The following is a 24,700-nucleotide window of genomic DNA, read 5'->3' on the forward strand; positions in this document are numbered from 1 at the left end:
AGAGCAGAGTTTAAAAGTAACTGGAGTCTACATTTATTAAAAAAGACCTAGGGGCGCCTGGGTGGCTCAGTCGGTTAAGCACCGACTTCAGCTCAGGTCACAATCTCGCGGTCTGTGAGTTCGAGCCCCGCATCAGGCTCTGGGCTGATGGCTCAGAGCCTGGAGCCTGCTTCCGGTTCTGTGTCTCCCTCTCTCTCTGCCCCTCCCCGTTCATGCTCTGTCTCTCTCTGTCTCAAAAATAAATAAACGTTAAAAAAAAATTTTTTTAAATAAAAAAGACCTATTGTTCTACATATATCAATTCTTATTAGTCTGAATATTTAACTTACCATAAGACCCTGTTCTCTAACTGTACATGATACAACTGCATTAGGAATGTTAAGGAAATACCGCTCATATTTGTTAATAGTATTGCATGTGTGCAGTACCCCCATTCACTGAATACCAATTTGATTCCCATAGAATCATAGTTCCATAGGGAACATAGAGAAAACTAGGCAATGACACATTCTTTTCCTAAATGAGTTTTAGCTTTAAATATTAGGTACAGAGAGTAGGATCATATGAAAATCTTTGAGTTCCTATTGATGCTTTAACTTAAAAACTAAAGCAAAGACAGCTTGAGCATTCTTTCTGGTGACCCCTTTTGGTCTTTGTCCATGGTTTTTCTTTAGCACAAGTCAGAGTTCTCCCTTCCTGAGTGTGAAAGGGAACATGGGTGTAATTTGTTCATGACAATCTGATCCCAGAGAATCATGTTTTTTCAATAGCACGGGTGGTTGTAAGTAGGGCAGATTTTTATGATTAATAGCAACATAATTCTTACGAGGAAGTAAATAAATGCTTCACTTGTTTTATCTCATAAGGTCAGGCTTTATGACCATTCTTTGTTTGGAATAAAACTTCAGCACAAGATACACTTTGAAAGATAATTTGAAAGTATCTAACAGTTTCCCCCATATGGGTCCCTACGTACACACTGGTATGAAATGATCCTACTCCCTGTGCACAGATAGACATTTACCTAAATGAACTTAGACTCCTTCCAGGGATTTGAAATTGAGTCTTAGAGACATTCCTCTCTCTGTGTGAGTGATTAAACTCAAAGATGACGTAAGGCTGGGATGAGGACAGAAGCTGGAGCTGCTGTGTCTGGCGTGCGTGTGGAGAAAGTGGGTCTGCCGAGGGAAATTGACACAGGGGAGAAACAAGAGACCATATGGCCAGGGACAGAGACAAGTGGCATAGACAATAACTGAGATCTCCCTGTATTCCTATCAAGGAAACCTTTCAAGGTCAGGCCCCACATCTTTCCCTGGGATCTTAGAGATGACTTTTGTATACTGACATTAAAATTCCCATTTTAGCTTAAGCAGTTAGAATGAATGTCTATTTTCAACAAAATTATTCCTGAAAGAGATACTATCATGATGAACACTTTCAAGAAGGCAAAAAAGTTACCTCTCTAGCAGCTATGACACAATTCTGGGGCTTTCCATTCTAATCATGTCATAGCTGCAACCTCTCACCAGTGTTGTGCTGCTGGAGTTTCAATGGAGTAGCTGACCATGTCTAGAAGGATTTACCTCCTGTGATGGTCAACCCCACAGAAGCCACATGTGGAACCCAGAACAATGGACTTCATACTGAAGCTGTCACAGTGCCAGTCAAAACTTACATGATGGACCAAAATCTTTGTAGCATTTTTTTTCCATTAAAGATTCGACTGTTAGAAAATGTTTTAAAGACAAATGAATCTGGGGGTGCCTGGGTGGTTCAGTCAATTAAGCACCTGACTCTTGATTTCAGCTCACACTTGTGATCTCACAATTGTGACATGAAGCTCTACATGGGGCTCATCACTGACAGTGCAGACCTGCTTGGGATATTCTCTCTCTCTCTCTGCCCCTCTCTCACTTGCTCGTGCATCCATGCGCGCTCTTTCAAAATATTTTACTTTTCAAAATAAGTAAACTTTAAAAAAAGATAAATGAATCAGGCTTTTTCAAAGGATAGAGAAAATTTTTCTTCCATTTATTTCAGTTCAAATGGAAAAAAACCCAAAAAACCTGCACAATTGCTAGTTCTCATTTTAGGGGGAAATGGAGAGGGAATGAAGTTGTAGGAATTACATTTTGGAACTAAAATGAAAAATTATCCTACATTTTGTAGTACAATATGAATAGTGCACCTTCAACTGTACACAAAAGACAAAAAGAAAGGTGCAAGCAGTCATTATTTTGAGGTATTTTAAACATTGACTTCTTAATGAAGCCGTTCCTGACCCTTCCATCTCAGGCAGAGTGCTATCTCCTTCTGGGTTCATCAGACTTTGGGGAATATCCATGTAATTGTCACATGTCAAGATAATGATTAGTTTGCTTGTATCTCTCCCCAGCTGCCCAGTAAGCATCCTGAGTAGAAAGTAGGGCCATTAAACAAGAGAGATAATAGACTAAGCTTATTGGAGCAAGGATGGGGTGGGGGAAGGGGAATGCTTGTAGTTCATTTTAGGTTGAAGCTGAGGTGCCTTTGAGACTTGCAGGTGCAAATGTTCAGTTGATTATATGTATCATGAGAACATAATAATGCTCTAAATTATAGTTAGGGATCTGGAAATAATCAGGGTATGGTAATTAAAACCATAGGAATCAATGATGCTGTCCTAGGAGTACACATCAGGTAGAAAAAGAGAAAGCCAAAGGCAGAACCCTAGTGAATATGTTCGAGGGCAGACCATATACTATAAGGTGGTATTGTCCAAACCTTGACAGAGTAAATACAGACTCTATCCGAAGGGAGGCAGCATTCCATACGGTTAAAGGCAGGGATTCTGAAACCAGCTTGCCTGGTTGAATCCCCGCCATACCTTTAAATAGCTGTGTGACTTCAGAATTACATGAGTTAATACCTAAAACAATGCCTGGATATAGTAAGCTCTATATAAGTGCTTATAACATCAATTTTTAAATAAGGAAGAGAGAGAATTCTTAACCCCAAGGTGGCTTGAATTTTTTCTATACGTTACTTAAATATATACATCAAGTATATATAAGTTATCTATACTTAAGCACTAATACAACCACAAAACTAAAACATGTTTATAGATTAAATATATATTCAAACTTACACTATTAATTTCATGCAGTAGCATAGTTTGTCAAACTAAATAACCATTCTCAACATTAATTATGCTGCTGACTACAGGTTGTTTTTCATTTGGTATCCTTCAATTTCCATGTCTCACATACTCACTCAGTCCTACCACCACTTGTCCATTTTTGTGCAGTGCCCCAAGACAATATTTAACCTTATAATATGTTCTTTTCTCCTCAGTTCAAGACAATTAAAGCAATACCATTTGGTGTCAAGGTATGTTTATGTATATCAGCCACACCCTGATTATTCCCAGATGTCTCTCTCTATATATGTATCTTGTATATACAAGATATCCATAAAGGTAAAAGGCACCAAAATCTCATGGTAATACTTGGTTAAAGGGCAGTCATCCAGATGATCTAAAATGTGTTTACATCATTATTTAAGATAATCATGAAAACAAAATTTTAATATTCTTATGAAGAACTCATGGATCTTAGTAATGTATCTTCTGGCACCAATCTAAGAAGGAGTGTAGTGTTAAAAATGTTTAAGGAAGAAAAGCCTAAAACACATTCAATTGGTGAGAGCAAGGATCTAGGAAAGGGGGAAGTTAGGGATAAAGTGAGGGAATAATTGAGAGAGTAAGATCTTGGAAGAGACGAGGTTTTAGAATCAAAAGCAGAAGTGGAAAGATTCAGGTACGACAGGAGAAAGTAAGTCCAATGCAAGTTTGTAAATTTAGAGATAGTGCTGCACATCTTTCTCCACCTTCCTCCCCATTTCAAGTTTGGCCACTTGCTGTGTAAATGGACACAACTGACAAAATGTGTTTTGACAGCATCTGGTTAGGTTTTCATTCTACAGTGTGTCTCACAAGCACTGAGAATATATGTGTGGGTTAAATACTGTGAAAAGAACTTCAGGATTCGTAGACATGTTGATCAGGATGCATATGGGAAGCAGACTTGAGTGTCAATATACAGAGCATTTGGGAACTGAAATTGGTATTTTCAGTAGTTTATGCTAATTGCTAATGACAGGTATGTGTATTAGAGCATCCTAGGAAGACAGCTGGCATGGACCCAGGCTGGATTAAAATTCTAAGCAAGGGAAGTGAATTATTTTTCTCCTCAATATAAAAGGTTCTGGAAATTAGTCATTTTAGTTCAGAATGAAATCTGATGGCTACAGGGCAGGCCTGGGCAGCTAACCTAACATAGTTTTAGCTGCTGTGTAGGTGGAATAAAAAACTTCCTGAAACCCATGTTTACACCAAAGACGGGTGCCAAACAGGTGTCCCAGACTCCCAGCAGTGGTGAATCATAAACATTCATGAGGCATTTCTGTGTCAGTATTCTCAACTATCAAATTAAAGTGGTAATGCAGCCAGAGACTGAAAGGCTGCTTAGGATTTCTAGAATTCAAAAAGCAGAAGATCTCTGGTCAGGATTAAACCATCTGGGTCCAGAACATACTACAAAGCACTCTGTTATGTGAGAATGTCTAGGGGGAATGTATATATGTGAGTTGGTCCTTTCTTGATGTGAGAGGATGGTAATGTTGACTTCCACATTCAACAAAAGAAATGAGCTCACATATTTGCCAAAAAGTGATACCTTACAAGTAGAATTCCTTATAAAGCACAGTGCTTGGTTTGTATCCCAGCTCTGTTACTCATGTGTCAGATCACAAGTTGCCATGTGATTTGGTCCAAGTTCATGGGGGAAATGGAAAGCATCCTATGTTACTTGAGAAAGCGATTTAATTCAGGGAGTTAAGTGTTTATAGTATCACTGAGGGATTGGAAGAATAGGAATGAAGAGGCTGTTGCTAGATTGAAGTCAAGAATATACCACCATACTTGCAATCTAAAAATAAGGGGAAAAGGTTTAGAAAGCAGTTGCTATGTCCTTCACCACACAGAACTGCCTCTCAACACCCAATTTTGGATGATCTGGTTGACAGCCAAAAGACAGCAAAAAGATGGCCTCTTTCTTACTTCAGCCTCCCAAATCCAGCAGATAGTAATCTAACAGTGGGAACTTAATTTTCATTATGAGCTGGAGTGGAAGGGAGTCTAGGAAATGTGGTGTTTAGCTTTCCGGCCCCTGTAGTAAGAGAATCCCACAGAAAAAAAGTAGGAATAGATGCCAATGGCCGATTGACCATACCTAGTACATCATAATAAAAACAGCCAACCTTTATTGAACATTATTTTCTAGGTACTCTACCTGTTTTCACTCATGTAATCCTCATAGCAACTGTATGAGGTAATGCTGTTTTTATCCTCGATTTCCAGATGAGGATACTGAATCACGAGAACTTAAGCTAGCCTGCCCAAGGCTAGTATATAAACCTTATAAGTGGAGGATCCAGGACTCAAACCAGGCAATATAGTTTCAAAACACCTACCCCTTCATGGAATCGCCATTTATATAATAGCTGATTTTTGCCCTTCATTTAACATCTAACACTTTTCTATTGTTTTATAGATTTAAAACCACAAAATAATTTACAAAAAAAGAAAAAGAAAGTCTCCCAAGCATATGGGAAGTCTTCACAGGAAACTAGAATATTGTCAGAAAGCTCTGGGATGAGCATAGAGTTAGAACAGGAGGACTTAATCAGATTATCATATGAGTTTACATCATTAATCTGACATAGCTTGGTAACTTCATCTTTACTGGATAGGTGAGCCTACTCTGAGATCATAAATGGGTGTGGGTTGGCCAAGCAGGGAATGTAGCAGAAGCACTAACCACAAATTTTTATTACGGATGGCTACTTCTTATATACACCTTCTAAATCACGGTCCTTCTCTTCCTAGGGCTTCAGACTGTCAGGCAGTAATACAATCAACTAGGTTACATTTTGAAATAGAAATGTGAGGTTTCTTGATTGAAATTGTATGTAAAATGGATGGCTCTCCATTATAAAAGGACAGAACGCTATGATCTAAGCAAAGAAGTACTCTGAAGATCAGCTCCTGGGTATGAGAGCAAAAAATTTAAAACAAAAATGCAAAAGCTCTTTAATTGATAACCTAACACCACTCCTAGGCATGTGTATTTTCAAAGCTTTCTACTGGTTTCTCCACCACACCAGTCATTCCTGCTTGGTCTTCAAATCACATATACATTTACTCTCATTCTCTGTTACCCAACCCCCCTCCCCCCACATTTCCTCTTTCTCTTTCTTTCCCTCTTTCTCTCTCACACATGCACACACACACACACACACACAGACACACACACACACATTTCACTACTGGGACAACAAGTGTGAGGTAATAATTGATTTGAGAAAAAGATTAGGAGTTAGGTGGAGAAGCTTGGTAATGAGGAACCCCACACAGGAGGAAGAGCATGAGAAAAAAGTGTCAGGGGTGCTGGGTGGCTTAGTCAGTTAAGCATCTGACTTCAGCTCAGGTCACAATCTCCTGGTTGGTGAGTTCAAGCCCCGCATCGGGCTCTATGCTGTCATGACAGCTCAGTCTGGAGCCTGTTTCTGATTCTGTGTCTCTCACTTTCTCTGCCCCTCCCCTGTTCGTTCGTTCTTTCTATCTTTCAAAAAATAAATAAATATTTTAAAAAAAGTTTTTTTTTTAAGTGCCAGAGTCCTAAAGGATCACAACATCTTCTTGGTACAGCATAGGGCTCCTGGTAACTATAGGATTAAAGACAGGAGAGGAAGACAAAGGGAAATGAAATGGAGGAAAGAGGAGGCCCATTTAATAAAGAACGTTGTCAAATAAAGCAGTATCAATATTATGAAGGCAACTGGAAGCCAATGAAGAACTTTATGCAAGAAATGTGCCTGATCTGATTTGAGTTTAAAAAGTAAAGCTGGAGGTAACGGGTGGGGAGGGGGGGGAGGGGGGTTATTTCTATGGTTCAGGCCAGAGGGAGAGAGAGGGAGAGAAAGACCTGTTATAAAAAAGGATAGTTAAGTTACAGAGGAGACAGTGGAATGCAGGGACATTTCTGAAGTTGAACTGACAGGACTTGGGACCTGTTTGATGCAGCAGTTATGAAAAGAGAAGACACAAGAGTGGTAGAGGCTTCTTGGTTGGAAGACTGTGGATGGTAGTCCCATCTACAAAGATGGATAAAAACCACATCCTCCTCTGAGTCAGTCAAGCTTGCTTTTAAAACATAAACTGTGGAATTGCACTTAGGCTCTACCTATCATCTGGCCAAAGTAAGAAGTTTGTTTTAACCTTGATTGGCCAGATGCATTTATATTTAGTTACTATTAATGCGGCCAGAAATAGAATTATTGACACACATTAAGTACCTGTTCACATAACTCACAAAGTCACATTTTATTTGTTGACGTCTTATATTTGTAATAGATTATATGGTACTCTAAGGCAGAGATGGAGACTTCTTTATTTAATTTCTGGGTATCCAGTGACAAATATGTTACATTTCATGGAATTTCATGATACAATGGTAGACTAGGACCAGAGAATAGAGGGACTCGAATCTCCAAGACAGAAAAATTCTAATTCTAATTTTACTGTAAAAATGGCAACATAGGCAATTTTTTATCAAGATAAAAGATATTTTGGGAAGACTCTAAATGTGGTATGTGCCCAATAAATATTATTGATTTACTAGCTTTAAGATGAACACCCAGAAATAAAAGTACATAATGTTAAAAGTAGCAAGAACCCAGCATTGAGTTAGTTTAATCCCTTCAAATGAGAAATGAAGGGCCAGAGAAAGAGAGGGACTTGTAAAAAGAAGCCAGCTGGTGTTGAACTGTGTGATCAGAGTCAGGGCCTTCTGACTCGGTAACTTTCTCTTTCCACTAACGCAAATGATGGAATCTAACTTTGGAAAATAAAGCTCTTTCCCTGAAAAGAAGTCATTTTTTTCTAGTTTGCATAACCTATTAGTTTATTCAAAAAATGTTTGTCGGTGCGCCTGGATGGCTCAGTCGGTTGTGCATCCGACTTCACCTCAGGTCATGATCTCACGGTTTGTGAGTTCCAGCCCCACTTCGGGCTCTGTGCTGATAGCTGGGAATCTGGAGCCTGCTTCAGATTCTGTGTCTCCCTCTCTCTCTGCCCCTCCCCTGCTTGTGCTCTGTCTCTCTCTGTCTCTCAAAAATGAATAAATGTAAAACAAAAAAAAACTAAAAAAAAATATTTGTCAAGTTTCTACTGTTCTAGGTTTTGTCTGGCCCTGATACAGAAATTAAAAGGTGAATAACCCCTATCCTCAAGAAATCCCCAGTCTTTTGAATAAGCATCCAAAGCTCAGTGGGAGTCCAGAGGAAAGAGCACCAGTACCTCAACCTGGAGTGTCAGGGAGATACTTCCCAGGGAAGGGAGGAGGTAAACTGAAATGTACAGGGTAAACAAGAATTTGTCTGATTGACAGATTAATCGAGGGAGGACCTTTTAAAAGAACATCATTGAGGAATACCCAGGTACCCAAGAGTGTGATCAGTTCTGGGAACCACAAGGAGCCTCAAATTTGAGTCTGAGACTGGCGAGGGGTGAGGCCGAACAGGTTTTAAAGGGGACAGATCATGATACACTGTCAAGTTGGAATCTTAAGCTCTAGATATGTCTCCAAATTTTTTCTATCAATAAATAACCTTGGGGCACTCTCCTTTTGCATGTTGTTTTTTTTTTTGTTTTTTTTTGTTTTTTGTTTTTTGTTTTGTTTTTGTTTTTGTTTTTGTTTTTTTTACCGTACACATATACTGTGTTGAATCTACAATTTGACTTAGGGAAAATTCTTCATCTGTAAAATAAAATAATGACTATAACAGTAATAATAATAGTGACTAACTCCTGGGATTATTGTGAAAATTAGGTGATTTAACATATGAAAAATGTTTAGGAAAAAAAACGTTGGACTTAAAAAGCGACTAATAGGTACTAGTTATTACTATTGCGATTTTACTAACTTAATAATTACTTGCTATAGACTAAGTATTTGTGTCCCCCAAATTCATATGTCAAAGCCTAATCCCCCTTGTAATGGTATTTGAGGGTAGAGCCCCATCAATGGGATTAATGCCCTCATTAAAAAGATACCAGAAAGCTCCCTCATCCCTTTCATCATGGAAGGATGTAGCAGAAAAGGACAGAGTTGTCTATGAACCAGACACTGAATCTGCCAGCATCTTCTTCTTGGACTTCCAGCCTCCAGAACTGTGGGGAATAAATTTCTGTTGTTATAAGCCACTCTATGATGTTCTATTACAGTAGCCAGAACAGACTAAGACATCACGCGATCACTGTATCACTGCATAGTAAGCCAAAAACATTCGCATGAGTGTTAATTAATAATGGTTCAAAATCTACTGAATCTTCTCATTTGGAAGACTTTTGAACAGGATAAAAACTCTGTCGACATGTGTTTTTAGTGTGCATACTGTTAACACACTAATCATTCTGGGCAGCAACAACACATAGCAATGAAAAAATGTCCAAGTTCTTATTTTTTGAATGATCCCTCCATGGCACAATAGTTTTTAAAAACCAATTACTTTCTCACTAATCACTAAAATATCACCTTTACTTTGTACCACAAGGGACAGAGAAAGTATATTTATTTTTACCATTTCTATAAAATGTTCCTTGAAGTATAGCATACAGATAGGAAAGTATATAAATCAGAAGGGTACACTCGTGTTGTTATACAGTAAATACATCCATGTAATCACTACTCAGATCAAGAAATAAGACAGTATGTGTTTTTGCCCCTCCCAATTATTATCCTCTGCTTCTTTCCCAGAGGTAACCACTATCCTAACTTCTAACCCCTTTCAATATTTTTTGCCTAGTTTGAACTTCCAATAATTAAATCATATAATATAGATCCTTTTGTATCTAACTTCTTACACTCAGCTGGATGTTTGTGAGGTCCACATGTTGTTGGATATAGCTATAGATCATTTCTTTTTATTGCTGTATAGTATCTCATTGTGTGAAATTAATTCAATCATCCATTTCAATATTAATGAATCTTTATGTTATTTCTGGTACTTGACTATTATTGATAACAAATCCATGAATATTTTTGTACATGTTCTTTCAAGAAAAGGTATATATTTAAAGATGAAACTGTTAGAATATAGAGTATGGTTATTAGTTTTAAGAGATATTGCAGAACAGTTTTCCAAAGTGAAAGTGAATTTACAGACACATATGAATTCTTCATCCTATCCTTCTTCATGTGTGGGGGTGTGACTGAGAGAGACACAGACAGACAGAGAAGAGAGAGGGAAGGAGGGAGGGAGTCTACAGAATTGATGTTTTATTTTGTATTTAAAAATAGTCTACAAAACTAAGTTAGTTTTAGGCATTAACCGATTCTATTAATCTACCATAGCTAACAGAAATTGAACTCAACCTAATTATCTTGATCATTAAAAGTATCCATATCTACTTAAATTGGTCTTCATTATTTGCTTCTGTTTTCTTTTACAGTTTTAACACTAAATACCAAGTTGAGAAAAACACTGTTTTTAAATAAAATCACAATCTGTTTTATTCAACTAGATATAAAATTTTAGCATTTCATAAATTACATTGGCTCTAGTGTTTAAGAGTGGGCATTCTTCACAAAATGCTATTCATTTAAAGAAGAATAATAGCCAATGAGAGAAATTGTCAACCCAGCTTTCTTTTCTTTCCTTTTTGATATATTAAACTGCATTTTATTTTGTTGTTTTGTCTTCTGTTCTGTGCTTTTTTCCTCTGTTTTTCATTTCTCTGTTTACCTGCTCCTGCCTTCCTGTGGATTACTTAAACATTTTTAGAATTCTGTTTTGATTTAGCCATAGAGTTTTTGAATGTCTTGCTTTATATAGCTTTTTATTGTTTTCCCTATATATTACATTTTATATATAATATGTTTGTGTGTATAGATAGATAGATAGATATAGATACATAGTTATATAGTCATAAATACACAATCAAAGTCGAAAAAGGTTTTCCTTCACCTAGCAGAGCAGTGTCAGAGGAGACTTACTGAAACACATGATTTAAATAAGATAATATACAGAGTCTTAAAATTCTCTAAATGTCCAGGTTTCAATCAAAAAGTGTCACCAGTTTACTAACTTAACTATAGAAACTTTATCTCCCTCTACCCTTCCCATTTATAACATAATTGTTGTAGCTACTGCCACAACATACATTGAGAACCACAACATTGTTATAATTTTTATTCAAATGTCAAATATAATTTAGAAAATTCGGGAGGGGTTACTTTTGCTCTTTCCACATTCAGGATCTTCCTTTTATCATTATATCCTGTTTAAGAGAACTTGTTCATTCATCTAAGCTAAGTCCATTGGACTTTTGTAGCCCCACTCCCTTTCTCTACTCCTGGCACTCAGCTACCATGAATGTTAGATCTGTTGTTACAGCTTCACGTCCTCGAGACGCTGTTTTTTTTTTGTTTTTTTTTTTTTGTTTGTTTGTTTTTTTTTTTTTGAGAGAGAGAGCACAGGAGCAGGGAAGAGGGGCAAAGGGAGAGAGAGAGAAAGAGAGAATCGTAAGCAGGCTCCACACTCAGCATGGTCCCACAACTCTGGGATCATGACTTCATCTAAAATCAAGAGCCAGATGCTCAATTGACTGAGTCACCCAGGTGTCCCCATTTTTTTCAGTCTATTTTATCTCTGTTGTTCAGATTTGATAGTTCCTATTGTTTTCATTACTGTTTTTTAACTGCTTTCTCAGTGTACAATTGACATACAAAAATTGTATGTAGTTAATTTATACAACTCAATGTGAATTCCTATTATTTTATCTTCAAGTTCACTTTGAAGTTTATCTTCAAGTTAGCTGTTGCTCCATCCTGCTGTTGAGCTCATCCAATGAGTGTTTTATTTAAGTCATTGTGTTCTTTAATTCTAAAATTTCAATTCAGTTTTGCCATCTATCATCATTTGTTTTGCTGAGACCTTCTATTTTTCATCTCTTTCAACCATGTTCGTAATTGCTCACTAAAACAATGAAGTTCAATGAAGTTCAGTGGCTGCTTTAAATCCTGGTCAGAAGATTGTGACATCTGTATCATCTCAGTGTTAATGTCTGTTGTCTTTTCTCATTTGTTGGAGAGCTTCCTGATTCTTAATAAGACAAATGACTTTTGTTGAAACCAAACATTTCGAGTATTATAAGACTCTGCATCTTATTTAAATCTTGTCTCAGGAAGCTTCCTCTGCCCCTGTTCTAGTAGGTAAAGGGGATCCTTATTACTTGCAGGAGTGGGTGGAGTCTTGGCTCTCCACTAGATCCTCCCAGTGGGTGGGGAAGGGTCTCCCTGTTACTACTGGGCAGGAATAGAAGCTCAGAGCCTCCAAGAGAGGCCTCCTCTGTTACCTCCCTCCAAAACAGGGAGGGGTTGGGATACCATATTACTGCCCAGTATGGGTGAAAGTCCAGTCTTGCCACATGGTCTCCATGACACCACAGTCCCACTTACCACCCAGTGGGGATGAAAATCCTGGCTCCCCACTCAGCCTTTGTTGCTGATGGTGGGAATGGGGCTGTAGGTTTTTTGTGCTATTTGATTAGAGTAGAGCTTTTATTGTCTAAAAGTTTTGTTTTGCTAGACGGCTCCTTTTTGGGTCCTTTAGCTAGTGAGTGCAAGCTTTTGAGGGGCTTTTTTTTTCCTTTGCTTGCTTCTGTTGGCTTTCCTGGGTTGCTAGGTTTTCCAGCATCCAACAACCCAATCTAGAATATACACGGCAGTAAGGGAACCTGGGGGATTCAACACTACTGTGGATCCCTAGGATCTGTGCCAGTCTGCCTCTTTTTACCTTTCAAGGTCTTCTGTTGCTTTATATGTAACATTCAGAATTATTAGTTGTAATCACAGGGAGGAAAGGCAAAAAGAAGTCTACACCATCTTCCTCAGAAAATCTCATTTTGGTTTAAATTACATTTCCCTAATGACTAACAGAGTTGAGGCAGAACTCTTTTTCATATGTTTATCAGTCATTCAAATATCCTTGATTGTTTCTATTGAGTTATCTTTTTACTATTGATTTGTAGGAGTACTTTCTATATTCTGGATCAGCTTTCTGTTGGTTATATGTTGCTCTGGCTTGCCCTTTCGTTCTCTTGGCAATATATTTTGAGAATAAAATTTCTAATCTTAATACAATCAAATTTGTCAACCTTTTTTCTTTATGGTTAGTGGTTTTGTCTATAAATACCTCCATTAACATTGTAAAGCTATTATATTCTCAAGATTTATTGTTTTACCTTTCAAATTTAGATCTATGAGCCACTTGAAATAGACCTTGTGAATGATTTGACTTAGAGGTCAGTTCATATTTTTCTCTAGTTATGTTAAATGTGTTTAATTTTCTTTTTAATTCTCTGTGAGAGGAGGGAAACTATCTTCCCTTCTACTATTCCAAATTCTCAGCTGGGGCTCCTGTAGCAAAAGACAGATTAACAAAAGCACAAAAATTTACTTAAAAGTTTTATCTAACATGGGAGCCTTCCTAATGAAATGAAGACTAGAAGAATTTACTAAACAGGAGCATTTTATGCTAGGTTTGATGAAAAGTGGAAAGTTGTGAAAAGGTGTGATATGACAAAAAAATGTATAAGCTAGGTTTAATAAATTGAGGGAAGTTTAGAAACACTTGTTTATTCATATTCCTCTGTCTTCAGAGAAAAGGATGCTTCTTTCCTCCAGGTATAGGGAGGGCACCTCTAATAAGAGGGTCTTAAAACCTGCTTCAGGGGAAGGTGAGAAGGTCTTTCCTGATTCTGTCCATAGAGTGCCATTTTCTGAACCCCATCATCTACTATGTGGCATATTTCTAGTAACAACATCATTCACAGAGAACATAAGCAAAACGTGGGTGCTAAATGAAAAATAAAAATGCAGGGTGCCTGGGTGACTCAGTGGGTTAAGCATCTGACTTCAGCTCAGGTCGTGATCTTGCTGTTCATGAGTTTGAGCCCTGTGTTGGGCTCTGTGCTGACAGCTCAGAGCCTGGAACCTGTGTCAGATTCTGTGTCTCCCTCTCTCTCTGCCCCTCCCTCACTCATGCTCTGTCTCTCTCTCTCAAAAATAAATAAACCTTAAAAAAAAGAGAAGAATGCATATTTTATTATTAGATTTAACACCTCTTAAGTACTTTAACCAATGTAACAAGTGAATCTCTATATTATAAAAGATCCTCATGGCCACTTTCCAGCTTTTTGCAAAATGGTGTAAAGATCCTGCAATTCAGATCCTCTTGACTGGGACCACAGAAACTAATGCTGCACACACACAAGAAAAAATAAGACACCAGCAGCAGTCCACGTATTGAATATAGCAAGGCTTGATTTCTGATTTTTAAGAGAAAATATATAATATAAATAGAAGCATTGCTCTTTTTTCCCTGACATGTCCCCTATCTTGTTCACTCCCTGTGCTGTGTTCCACTGCCCAGCACTTTGGAAACCACTACTATAAATAGTGGGTAACTTTTCAAGGATGTTGAGCAGTTATTTATGTATTGAAAGTCCCTCTTGATAGCAATGAGGAAGGTGGATCAGATTAGAGCAAGGAGGTTACTGTCACAGTCCAGGTAAAAGAAAAGGAGGATGTGTTGCTGTACAGCTGGTGAAGTACTGAGGAAGTAAGATTGACGAGACTTGATAATTAGGATATGATGCCCAGGCATTTGGTGGGATGGAGAACCTCTAAGGAGAGCAAATTTCAAGAGTGAGAGCTCATGACCTAGAATTCTGTCCCTCTTTGTACAGAGTACGGCTTCCCAGACTGACTGTATCTCCTGCTTTGAGACAGAAGGAAATTGGGACCAAATTCACACTATTTTAAAGTTTTTCTTCCTAATGCATTTAGTCAAACACAGCCAGCCCAGCTGTACTGTCCTAGACAGGTACATTTCATGTGGACAATAATGCCAGTTTCCCCCATGAAACTATGTAACTAATGTGTGCCTTTGGGGAATGACCTCCAGGGCCAAGCTTGCCCTCTTTAAAATGTAACAACTGGGGGCAGGGAGTCTTGGCTATGTGCTGTACATCACATCATCTCCAGGCAGCCTAAAAGGGTAAATTATAGCATTAATGTGGACAGTAAGTAGTTTGCTAATGTGGGTTCTGGTAAACATCGTAATGGTAGCTGGCTGAGGTTAAAGAGTAGAAGTATATAATTTGTGATGGTGTATGTTTAAACCCCTTGGAAAACAAACCCTTTGGAATCTGAACTTGATCTGAACTTCCTTTTCTGATAGAAGGATCAGGTAGAAGAGAATTGGTATTATCACTGACCCTTTTTCATAAGCTATTCACCCCCAGTCTGGGGGCCCTAAATATGGAGCTGGTGCCAGAGAGCACAAAGCAAAGGGAAAGACATGGAAGTGAAGAAGAAAAAAGGTCAGCATCACTGTAGGACATTGAAGGACATGGGACACATAAAATACTGTAGGGTATTTTATAGGACAGCATCACTGGAAAAATAAGAGAAGATGGAAGTTTGGGGGTCCACAAGAATACTTCAAGAACCAATTCAGTTCACCTAACTCCTTTAGAGACCTATCATATGTCCAACACTACAATATGGAAGATATAATTACGACCAGTGGGTAGATGTTATAGGGAAGTAGATTTCAACTCAAAGTAAAAAAGAATTTTCTCATCTCTGGAATTGTTCAAAAACAAAAAGAACTGCTCTGTTTTATAGTGAGATCTCCATATCTTAGGTATGAAAACAAGATTGTTTCAGAGGAGACCCCTTTACCAGATACAAGTTGACTATTTGACCTCTAGGTAACCATTTCAAATATAAGACTCTGTGAACAGTCTTCATTTAAAATAAAGCTACTCTCAATAACCCTGGGCTTCTATGGTTAAGGAGGTTGAGTTTAGAGGCACTAGCCTGACCTTTTTTCCTTACTCTCCTTTGCCCATGTCATTAGCATAGAAAGTGGAGCAAAGATGGTGATGCTTTATGTTCCAGAGAGGGGAGAAACTTCCCAAAGATGAGCCAACTGGAGTCATCAAAGGAGGATTATGAAAAGTCAGGGGTACAAAAGAGAAGGAAAGACTTCCCTGAGGTCTTTTGAATTACTCAAAACTGCTTATTCAGTTGTGCTGGCATATTTGAGAATGCCTTTACATAAAACAACCAGAACTTAAAGATTACTGAATTTGACTTCTAAAAATTTTCTTTAAATGGTGTTATTAAACAATCTGCTTTGTAAATTAAATGGCTGCCCTCTTTATTCACTTGGCTCCAAAATAATAACAGCAAACAATTTGCTGAGAACTCACCAAGTGCTAGCCACTGTTTAAAGTGCTATAAACAGGTTGAGGTATATAATCCTCATAACAACCCTATGAGATCATGCTAAGGACTGAATTGTGCCCCCTAAAAATCATATAGTGAAGTCCTTACCCCCAGTGTGGTAGTATTTAGAGATGGAGCCTTTGGGAGATAATTAGACTTAAATGAAGTCATGAGAGTAGGGCCTTCATGATGGGATTAGTGTCTTTATAAGATGAGACACCAGAGAGCTTTCTCTTCCCACATATACACACTGAGGAAAAGGCATGTGAGCACACAGTGAGAAGGCAGCCATCTGCAAGCCAAAAGAGATCTCTCACCAGAACCCCCCTGATCACAAACTCCTAGCCAAAATTTCTGTTATTTAAGCTACCCAGTTGATGGTATTTTGTATAGCATCCCAAGCCAACTAATACAGGTCAATACTATTATTATTCTTTTTTTACTCGAGACGACTGAGGGATGAGAGGTTAAGTATCTCAGCCAAGACAGCACACTAGTGACTGAGAAACTCGGATTCTAATCCAGACAGCCTCAATCCAGAGCCCTTGCTAACTTGTAGTATTTGTGTAGTTACAACCTTTACTGCATTTCCCAAGTCATTTCACAACCTAGTTTAATCATTTTTATAATACTGTAATGTAGATAGAGCAGATATTATTGTCCTAGTTTTATAGATGAGAAAATTGGCAGATTGGGTAGAATGGCCAAAGAGAAAATTCAGCAGACCAAGAGAACCAAGAATAGGAGAAAGACAACTAGTAAATTTCTGAACTAAATTGCCGGAATGTCTTCAGATCACATAGATCCAACATCTATGAAGACAGTACTGAATAAATTATTGAATGTCAAATGAATGATCAAAATATAAATCAAAATCCCAAAGTCAAAGCAGTACTGTTGAGAAGAACCTTTTATTCCTAATTATGAATATGATTATTAATCCATTCATTGTTCTATTAACCATTCATTTAATAGTTATCTGGAGTTGACTATGGAAGCATACAGTTCCATCTTTTATCCTTCTCTGTTCATTGTTTCCTGAGATGGTATACCTTTAAATACCTTGCCACTGAATATATTGGTACTTGAAATGCATCTTAAGTAGAAAATAAGTCTTTTGGATACAAGAGAAAAGGAGAGGAAAGCATAGATCCAAGACAGGAAGAAAACTTCTGCCGTTAATCAAAAAAATCATGGTTTGAAAAAATAGAATCAATCAATTTCATTTCTCAAAAAATCCTCTAATTCTTTTTTGTCTGATAAATTGATTTTCTTCCACTCTATCCACTTTTTCTTCATGAGAATTTGCATTTTCAGTAAGAAATTGTAGGAGTATAGTAAAAACTAATCCTGTGACTATTTTATCTATTAAAGGAGTCATATTAACTTTATTCCATCCTGCACCTAAAATCTGGGAGATAAAGAATCTTAACTGGAATCACTGTAGCATCTCTCTTCTGAGCTTTCTTGTACATCTTATTCTTGAAGAGCCACCGTTTCCATGGCCTGATCTGTTTATTTACTTTCTTCTAAGCAGGTGTGGTCTTTTGGACTCTACAGTGTGATTCATCACTTAATTATAAAATGAGATTTCGTACTAATATTTTATTTCACCTAATAAAATGGTACTTATAGATGGACTTTTGCTTTCTGAGCTAAGTAGGTATCTTGAAATTCTACCACCCACAGTATCCCAAATTCTGTCATGCACAGATGCTTAGTAAATTGAACACCACCATCTATAGACAAGTAATTAGCCAGCATCAGGGTGCATTGGAATCACTTTACTACACTCTGATTTACCCTTACATTGTTGTGTTCAATCTTCATCATGAGCTAGACAAAGATATTCTTCATGTTTGGGTGTTTTTTTGTCTTCTTTCTCCTCTCTTCTTTAAAAAAAATTTTTTTTAATGTTTATTTATTTTTGAGAGAGACAGAGCATGAGCAAGGGAGGAGCATAGAGAGAGAAACAGAACCTAAAGCAGGCTCCAGGCTCTGAGCTGTCAGCACAGAGCCTGACACTGGGCTCAAACTCACAAACCGCAAGATCATGACCTGAGCCGAAGTAGGACGCTTAACCGACTGAGCCACTCAGGTGCCCCATCTTCTCCCCTCTTTCTTCTCCCTTCTCCTTCTTTTTCTTGTCCTTCTTCTCCTCCTTCTTCTTCCCCTCTTCCTCCTCCCCTCCTTTCCCCCTCCTCCTCCTCCTCCTCCTCCTCCTACTCTATCTTCTCTTCCTCCTCCTCCTCATCCTCCTCCTCCCCCCTTCTCCTTCTCTTCTTCCTGTTCCTTCTCCTTCTTCTTCTTCACAATACTTTAGTTTAACTGCCTAGGGAAGAAAAAAGCACTTTAGAGAGCAACCACATTTTCAAAACCAGATGAAATAAAAACAGGAGCAAATCATACACACATATGATTTTTGTTGCTAGGATGTGTCAGCCTCTCTGATTTATTTATTAACCTGTACTGTCTGCAGAAATAAACTAGACCTTTGAGAGTACCATTGGCAACTATTAAAGTCAAATGCCAAACAAATAAATATCCAATCTCCCCAAAGAAAGGAGTTCCAAAATCTCGGTCTCTGCAAGAGATCTCCATGCCTGAAAACACTTCTCAGAACAGATGCAGTTGGCTAATTAGTATGTTATAAGAGTAAAAAATAATGAAAGCAAACGTTTATATAATATTATATTCCTCTTTGAGGACACTAAAACACAGAAAATCAAAATAATCTGGCTTAGGTACATGGCCAGGCAGTGTAAGGGCTGAGACTTGAACTTGAGTGATTTGGCTCAAGCCTATGTTCGTAAATACATTGTGCTATTCCTTGTGTGAAAATAAAAATCTCATAATAGCACTGGCAAAGTTATTAAAATAAAACCACTTAGGTTAAACCATATTTGATAGTGCCAATATTTGATAGTTTTTGACCCAAAAAATCTGTAGTTTACATTGCTCAACCTCATATTAAGTAAAACAAGTGACACATTGATGAGGCTTTTCTCTGGGTCAGGTTCTGTGTTCTGGCATATAGCTGGAGTCAAAGTGATTATTGATGGCAGAGAGAGAATCTGGACATCTGAATACTTGCCTAAGTATTTTTGCTAATCTTGATTAGTCATTCAGTTTATCTCCTTGGACCTCAGTCTTTTCATCTGTAACATGAATGGGTCTCAAATTTTCTGGAGTTCTGTCCACTTAGAAAGGATAAAACACCCTATGTCTCATTTTCCCCAAGCACTCTCGATTTCTAGTGGAAAACAAACGAGCTGGTAATGAAGAATGCGACTATAAAAACAAATCGTAGGTGTAGGGAGGATTATGTTTGCATATGCTTTCACAATAGGGATATATTTATGCCTATTTACAGATGATTTATCTTTAAGTGTGCATGTGTCTTGAAGCCTAATAGTTAGAAAATATGAGGCCAAAATATAGTTAATTAATGCAAATTAGGTATCATTAAGAGTTAACAAAATTATTAATAGCAAATAGAAGGGATGATGGTAAACCTCAGCTAAATTCATAATCAAAAGCAACAGTACTAAGTGACAATGACAACCAACTTAAGAAAACACTGAGGATTAGTGGCTTTTTAAAAAAGCATCTTGCTCCTGGGGTGCCTGAGTGGCTCAGTGGGTTAAGCATCCAACTCTTGATTTCAGCTCAGGTCATGATTTCACAGTTTGAAAGACTGAGCCCTGTGTCAGGCTCTGCACCTGCTTGGGATTCTCTCTCTCCCTCTGTCTCTGCCCCTCCCCCACTTATGCTCTCTCCCTCTCTCTCTCTCTCTCTCTCTCTCTCTTGCTCCTGGGGTGCCTGGAGGGTCTCTGCCCCTCCCCCACTTATGCTCTCTCCCTCTCTCTCTCTCTCTCTCTCCCTCTCTCCCTCTCAAAATAAGTAAATAACCTTAAAGAAAAGCATCTTGCTCCCATTTTAGGATTCCTATCTCTCTGCCTGTGCCATAGAAGCTGTGTGACATAGCCAAGCACCATATGGCAGCTAGCCTTCCTAGAGGAATACCAAATTAAAGTCCTTAATAAACTCTAGTAGCATACCAATTTCAGTACCAAATTAACAAACCCCAATTCACTTAGTAGTTGCTAGTCAGCAGTTCTTGGTACCATTTGAAAACGAATATGAAACAAATTGAAAACGAATATGAAGTTGCAAGTGCTTTACCTAAAAGACGCAAAGAGAGAGTATGTGGCATGATTGTGATGCCCTCACCTTTTGTTCCTAACTCTAACTCTCTCCTGTTGACTAATGTTAATAATCAAACTTTGCAAAACCCCAGCTCACAATAAGAAATATGTTTACTTTAAAATTCAGGATGCACATACACAAAATCTCCCATTATATCAGTACAGTTTGAGTCCCAACCAGAGGCGCCAAGACAAGCAGGTGAGTAGAGGCTAATACCTAGGCCAAATTCGGTACACATTGTGTGATGCCCTGCATGTGTGTGTGTGACAAATATATATGTGTATGTGTGTATATATGTGTGTATATGTGTATATATGTGTGTATATGTGTGTGTGTGTGTGTGTGCGCTCACAGGTACACACAATTATAAAATTAAAATTAAGATTTCATGAATACTGTTACTAGGTATAATGCCTTTTGATATTTTCTACTAGATTTTTTCTTTTTTTCTTTTTTTTACTCTTTATTTATTTTTGAGAGAGATAGAGAGACAGAGCACAAGTGGGGGAGGGGGAGAGAGAAGGGGAGACACAGAATCCGAAGCAGGCTCCAGGCTCTGAGCTGTCAGCACAGAGCCCAACTCATGAGCCATAAAATCATGACCTGAGCCAAAGTTGGACGCTTAACCGACTGAGCCACCCAGGCACCCCATCTACTCGATTTTTAAAAGAAAAATATGGATCATGATATAATAAGTTGGTTTCATAATCCTCTTATAGGTTGTGATTTGCCATTTGAAAACACTCCTCTTAAAGAATGTTGCCCAGATATGTGTCCACTACGACCTCCACAGAGAGCATGGGAGCTGCTTCTTCTGCCTTAGAGGTCTAAAGTTAGATCTTTTCCTCTTTAAACACAAATAAAAGCACATTCCCTTGGATGAATAGTTTTGAAGCTGTGGGTTACAAGAAAAGATGGCAGGAACTGGGGATAGTCAACCTGGAGGAAAGAAGTGATGGCAGTGGAGAGGAGGAAGAAGCCAAGAAAATAAGTGGTGATCCTCCAATATTTCAGTGGCTACAAGGGTAACCAGATGTTGGAAGAACTAGGCATTTATCTAGGACCCTTATGGATGGATAGTCAGTCAGCCTACTGAGCATTTGTTGAGGCCCAGCTACTTGCCAGCTTCTGTGCTAGAGACTACCACTAGAAAAATAACAGCAAATACAGTCAGGTAATCTTTATGCAAAGAAACATTTTTCCAATAATGCCTGATGGCTTACACAAATCTATATTTATGATCCTCAGTATTAAGTTCTTCTGGGTGGTTTTAGTGACTCATATGTCCCCTTGTTTTTCAAGGTATTTGATGTCAATTTCTAAACATGTCTAAGCACTCACTTTTGTGCAGAAAGTGGTTCAGTTATCGAGAAACAGATGCCCCCAGAAGATGAGCTGCAAGCTTACAAATGCAGACAAAACTTGTCCTAAGGATGCTTCTCCTGTATCTTCCTCCCCAGGTGAAACATAAAACTATATAAAAAAGCTTCCATTACAGCTTTAAGAGAGACTTTTTAGAATTCTAGCTTTAGACAATTTTTTTCTGGAGAAAAATCATTATGCTTTCCTTGTATTTTAGATTATTCCATTTGCAGGAAAGCATTCATGATAATGAATACATAAATCTTTTCAATATCTCACAAAGTCTGAGTAATGCAATCTTGATTTTACTGCCTTTGGGCTCTCACCAATCTTTTTAAAACTCTAAACTAAATCCATTAGAACTTGTGATCCCCATCCTTTTGCTGTATTCAAAATTCATTGTTAAAGCTTGTTTGGGGTGATCTGTGAGTTTATTATTACATGCTCAAGTTATAGGAAACAGATTTTGGTTCAATAGAAAATGGATTTTCTAAGTGTAAAGCTACCATGGTAGGTAAGAAGTTTCCCAATGTGGGAGACATTCAAGAATAGTCTAAGTTCACGTTGCACCTGGGTAGAGTGAGAGAGAGATGTTACACAGAATTACTCTTTAGTTCCCTTTCAACCTTGAAATTATGTACTTTGATTAAAAAGTGACTTCACCTGCCATTAACTGGGTTCTTTTCCAGAAAAGAGCTTCCTGAACCTGCCTTTTGGAATCACATCCCAAAATACAAAATCATTTTTTTCTTAAATAAATGTATTTTTAAAGAATCAGATCTAAATTAATCAGTAAGTGCTATTTGGTCTCTACTGACAACATTGCCACCACCCAGCAAAATCAAATTATAAATAATAGTAACAAATTACTACTAATAATAATTACTAATAGTAAATATCAAATAATAACGAAGTAATACTAACATCAATAATTGGTTTTAAATAGCTAAAACTTATTGACTATTGTGTGGCAAATGCTGGACTGTGCTTTTTTTTAAATCTCTTTTTAATGTTCATTTCTTTTTGAGAGAGAGAGGGAGACAGAGCATGAGCAGAGAAGGGCAGAGAGAGAGGGAGACACAACACAGAATCTGAAGCAGGTTCCAGGCTCTGAGCTGTCAGCACAGAACCCAAGGCAGGGCTCGAACCCATGAACCACAAGATCATGACCTGAGCAGAAATCAAAAGCTTAACCAACTGAGCCACCCAGGCGCCCCTGGGCTAAGTGCTTTAAATACACAAATTTAATGACAACTCCTATCAGGTGGTACACTCTTATTCTCATTTAATGGGTGAGAAAACTGAGGCAGCACTCAGATGAGGCAGAACCAGATTATGAAGTCAATGAATATGCTAACTCTAGAGAACAAACTCATAACCTACTAATCTATATATAATGACTATTACATAAGTGTTTCTGACTCTTACTAGTGTCTGTTTAGTCATCTAAAGTATTTGGGAATACCATAAACATAATAGTTTAAGTGTCCAATCTTAAAGTTTAAAATATTATGTCATATATTTTTAGCAATGAGAAAATGGTTAAATAATTTATAACACATCTATTCGGTAAAGTTTTAAAGAATAATTAAAATGCTCTTGACAAAGAGCCATTAAAACACAGGAAAATATGTGCCATTACAGAAAATGCAATAGTAAAGTGCAAAAATTTTTTGTGTGGTATGACCTCAACTTTGTTAAAAAAAATTCATGGAAGTAAATCCCTTAAATACTCACAATGTTTGGCACTGGGTGGTAATATCTACTTTTTTTCTAATACTTTTTATTAAAAATTATTTTTCCATGATGAATTTGTATTGTTTCTATGATTAAAAGAAAAAGTTTTATTTTTGGTTCTGTAAAACAATTTAATTTTCTCATACAAGTTGCATGGTTTCTTATCTGACATTATGCTACATAAAGTATCATGCTCTGTCTTCTTAAATGAAGATCTCTTTCATATGTTCATTTAGCAGTAAATGGATTTGTATAGAAATGGGCAATGCAGCTTTACTGTAAAGCATCTAATTGTTAAGATGTATAGAATCTGCTGACTCTATTTCGCCCAGATTTAAGTTTTAAAGACATCTGAGAGAAGTATTTATTTGTTTGTTTGCTTATTCATTTATTTATTGAGACAGAGAAAGAGGGAGAGAGTGAGCACGAGCTAGGGAGGGGCAGATAGAGAGAGGGAGAGAGAGAGAATCCCAAGTAGGCTCTTCACTGTGAGTGTGGAGCCTGATGCAGGGCTCGAACCCACGAACAAGAGAGATCATGACTTGAGCCGAAACCAAGAATCAGACACTTAACAGACTGAGTCACCCAGGTGCCCCTACGATCTGGTATTTTTGAGCTCACAGAGGATAATGAAGACTGGTTAAGCTGGTTTGGAGAACTTAAGGCTAAGTGATATGATTTATAATCAATTTGGGCAATTCCTTCTAAAACCCACAAGCTGTCCCCAGCCCGTAGGGTGTCAGTGCCAACCCTCAAGGGCTGAGGAAGAGTAATTCCTGTATGACTGGGTATTATTAACCTGAGGAGGTTTGGGTGTTTCTTTTTTAGGAAGACTTGGGCTGTCCCAACACAGAGGTTGTTATTGTTTGACATGTTTTTGGAAACCTCTACCCACCCTTGTTGTTGATTCATTAATTGTCACTTAAGTGCCACTTGAAACTTCTGCCTCTTAAGGTCCTCTTTCCCTTTTTGACTTTGGATCTGAGTGG

At 37.8% G+C, this 24,700-nt stretch overlaps 1 protein-coding gene and 1 long non-coding RNA gene across 4 annotated transcripts in view; one reads left to right on the forward strand and one right to left on the reverse strand.

Moving 5' to 3' along the window:
* Positions 1 to 24,700, forward strand: part of LOC122201112 (disks large homolog 2-like) — a 1,368,059-nt gene that overhangs the window by 1,103,316 nt on the left and 240,043 nt on the right. The window lies entirely within an intron of this gene.
* Positions 1 to 24,700, reverse strand: part of LOC122201120 — a 46,894-nt gene that overhangs the window by 21,766 nt on the left and 428 nt on the right. The gene's annotated exons all lie outside the window — the stretch shown is intronic.

This window comes from Panthera leo, chromosome D1 (assembly GCF_018350215.1).
Source record: "Panthera leo isolate Ple1 chromosome D1, P.leo_Ple1_pat1.1, whole genome shotgun sequence".
In the NCBI taxonomy this organism is placed as follows: Eukaryota; Metazoa; Chordata; class Mammalia; order Carnivora; family Felidae; genus Panthera; species Panthera leo.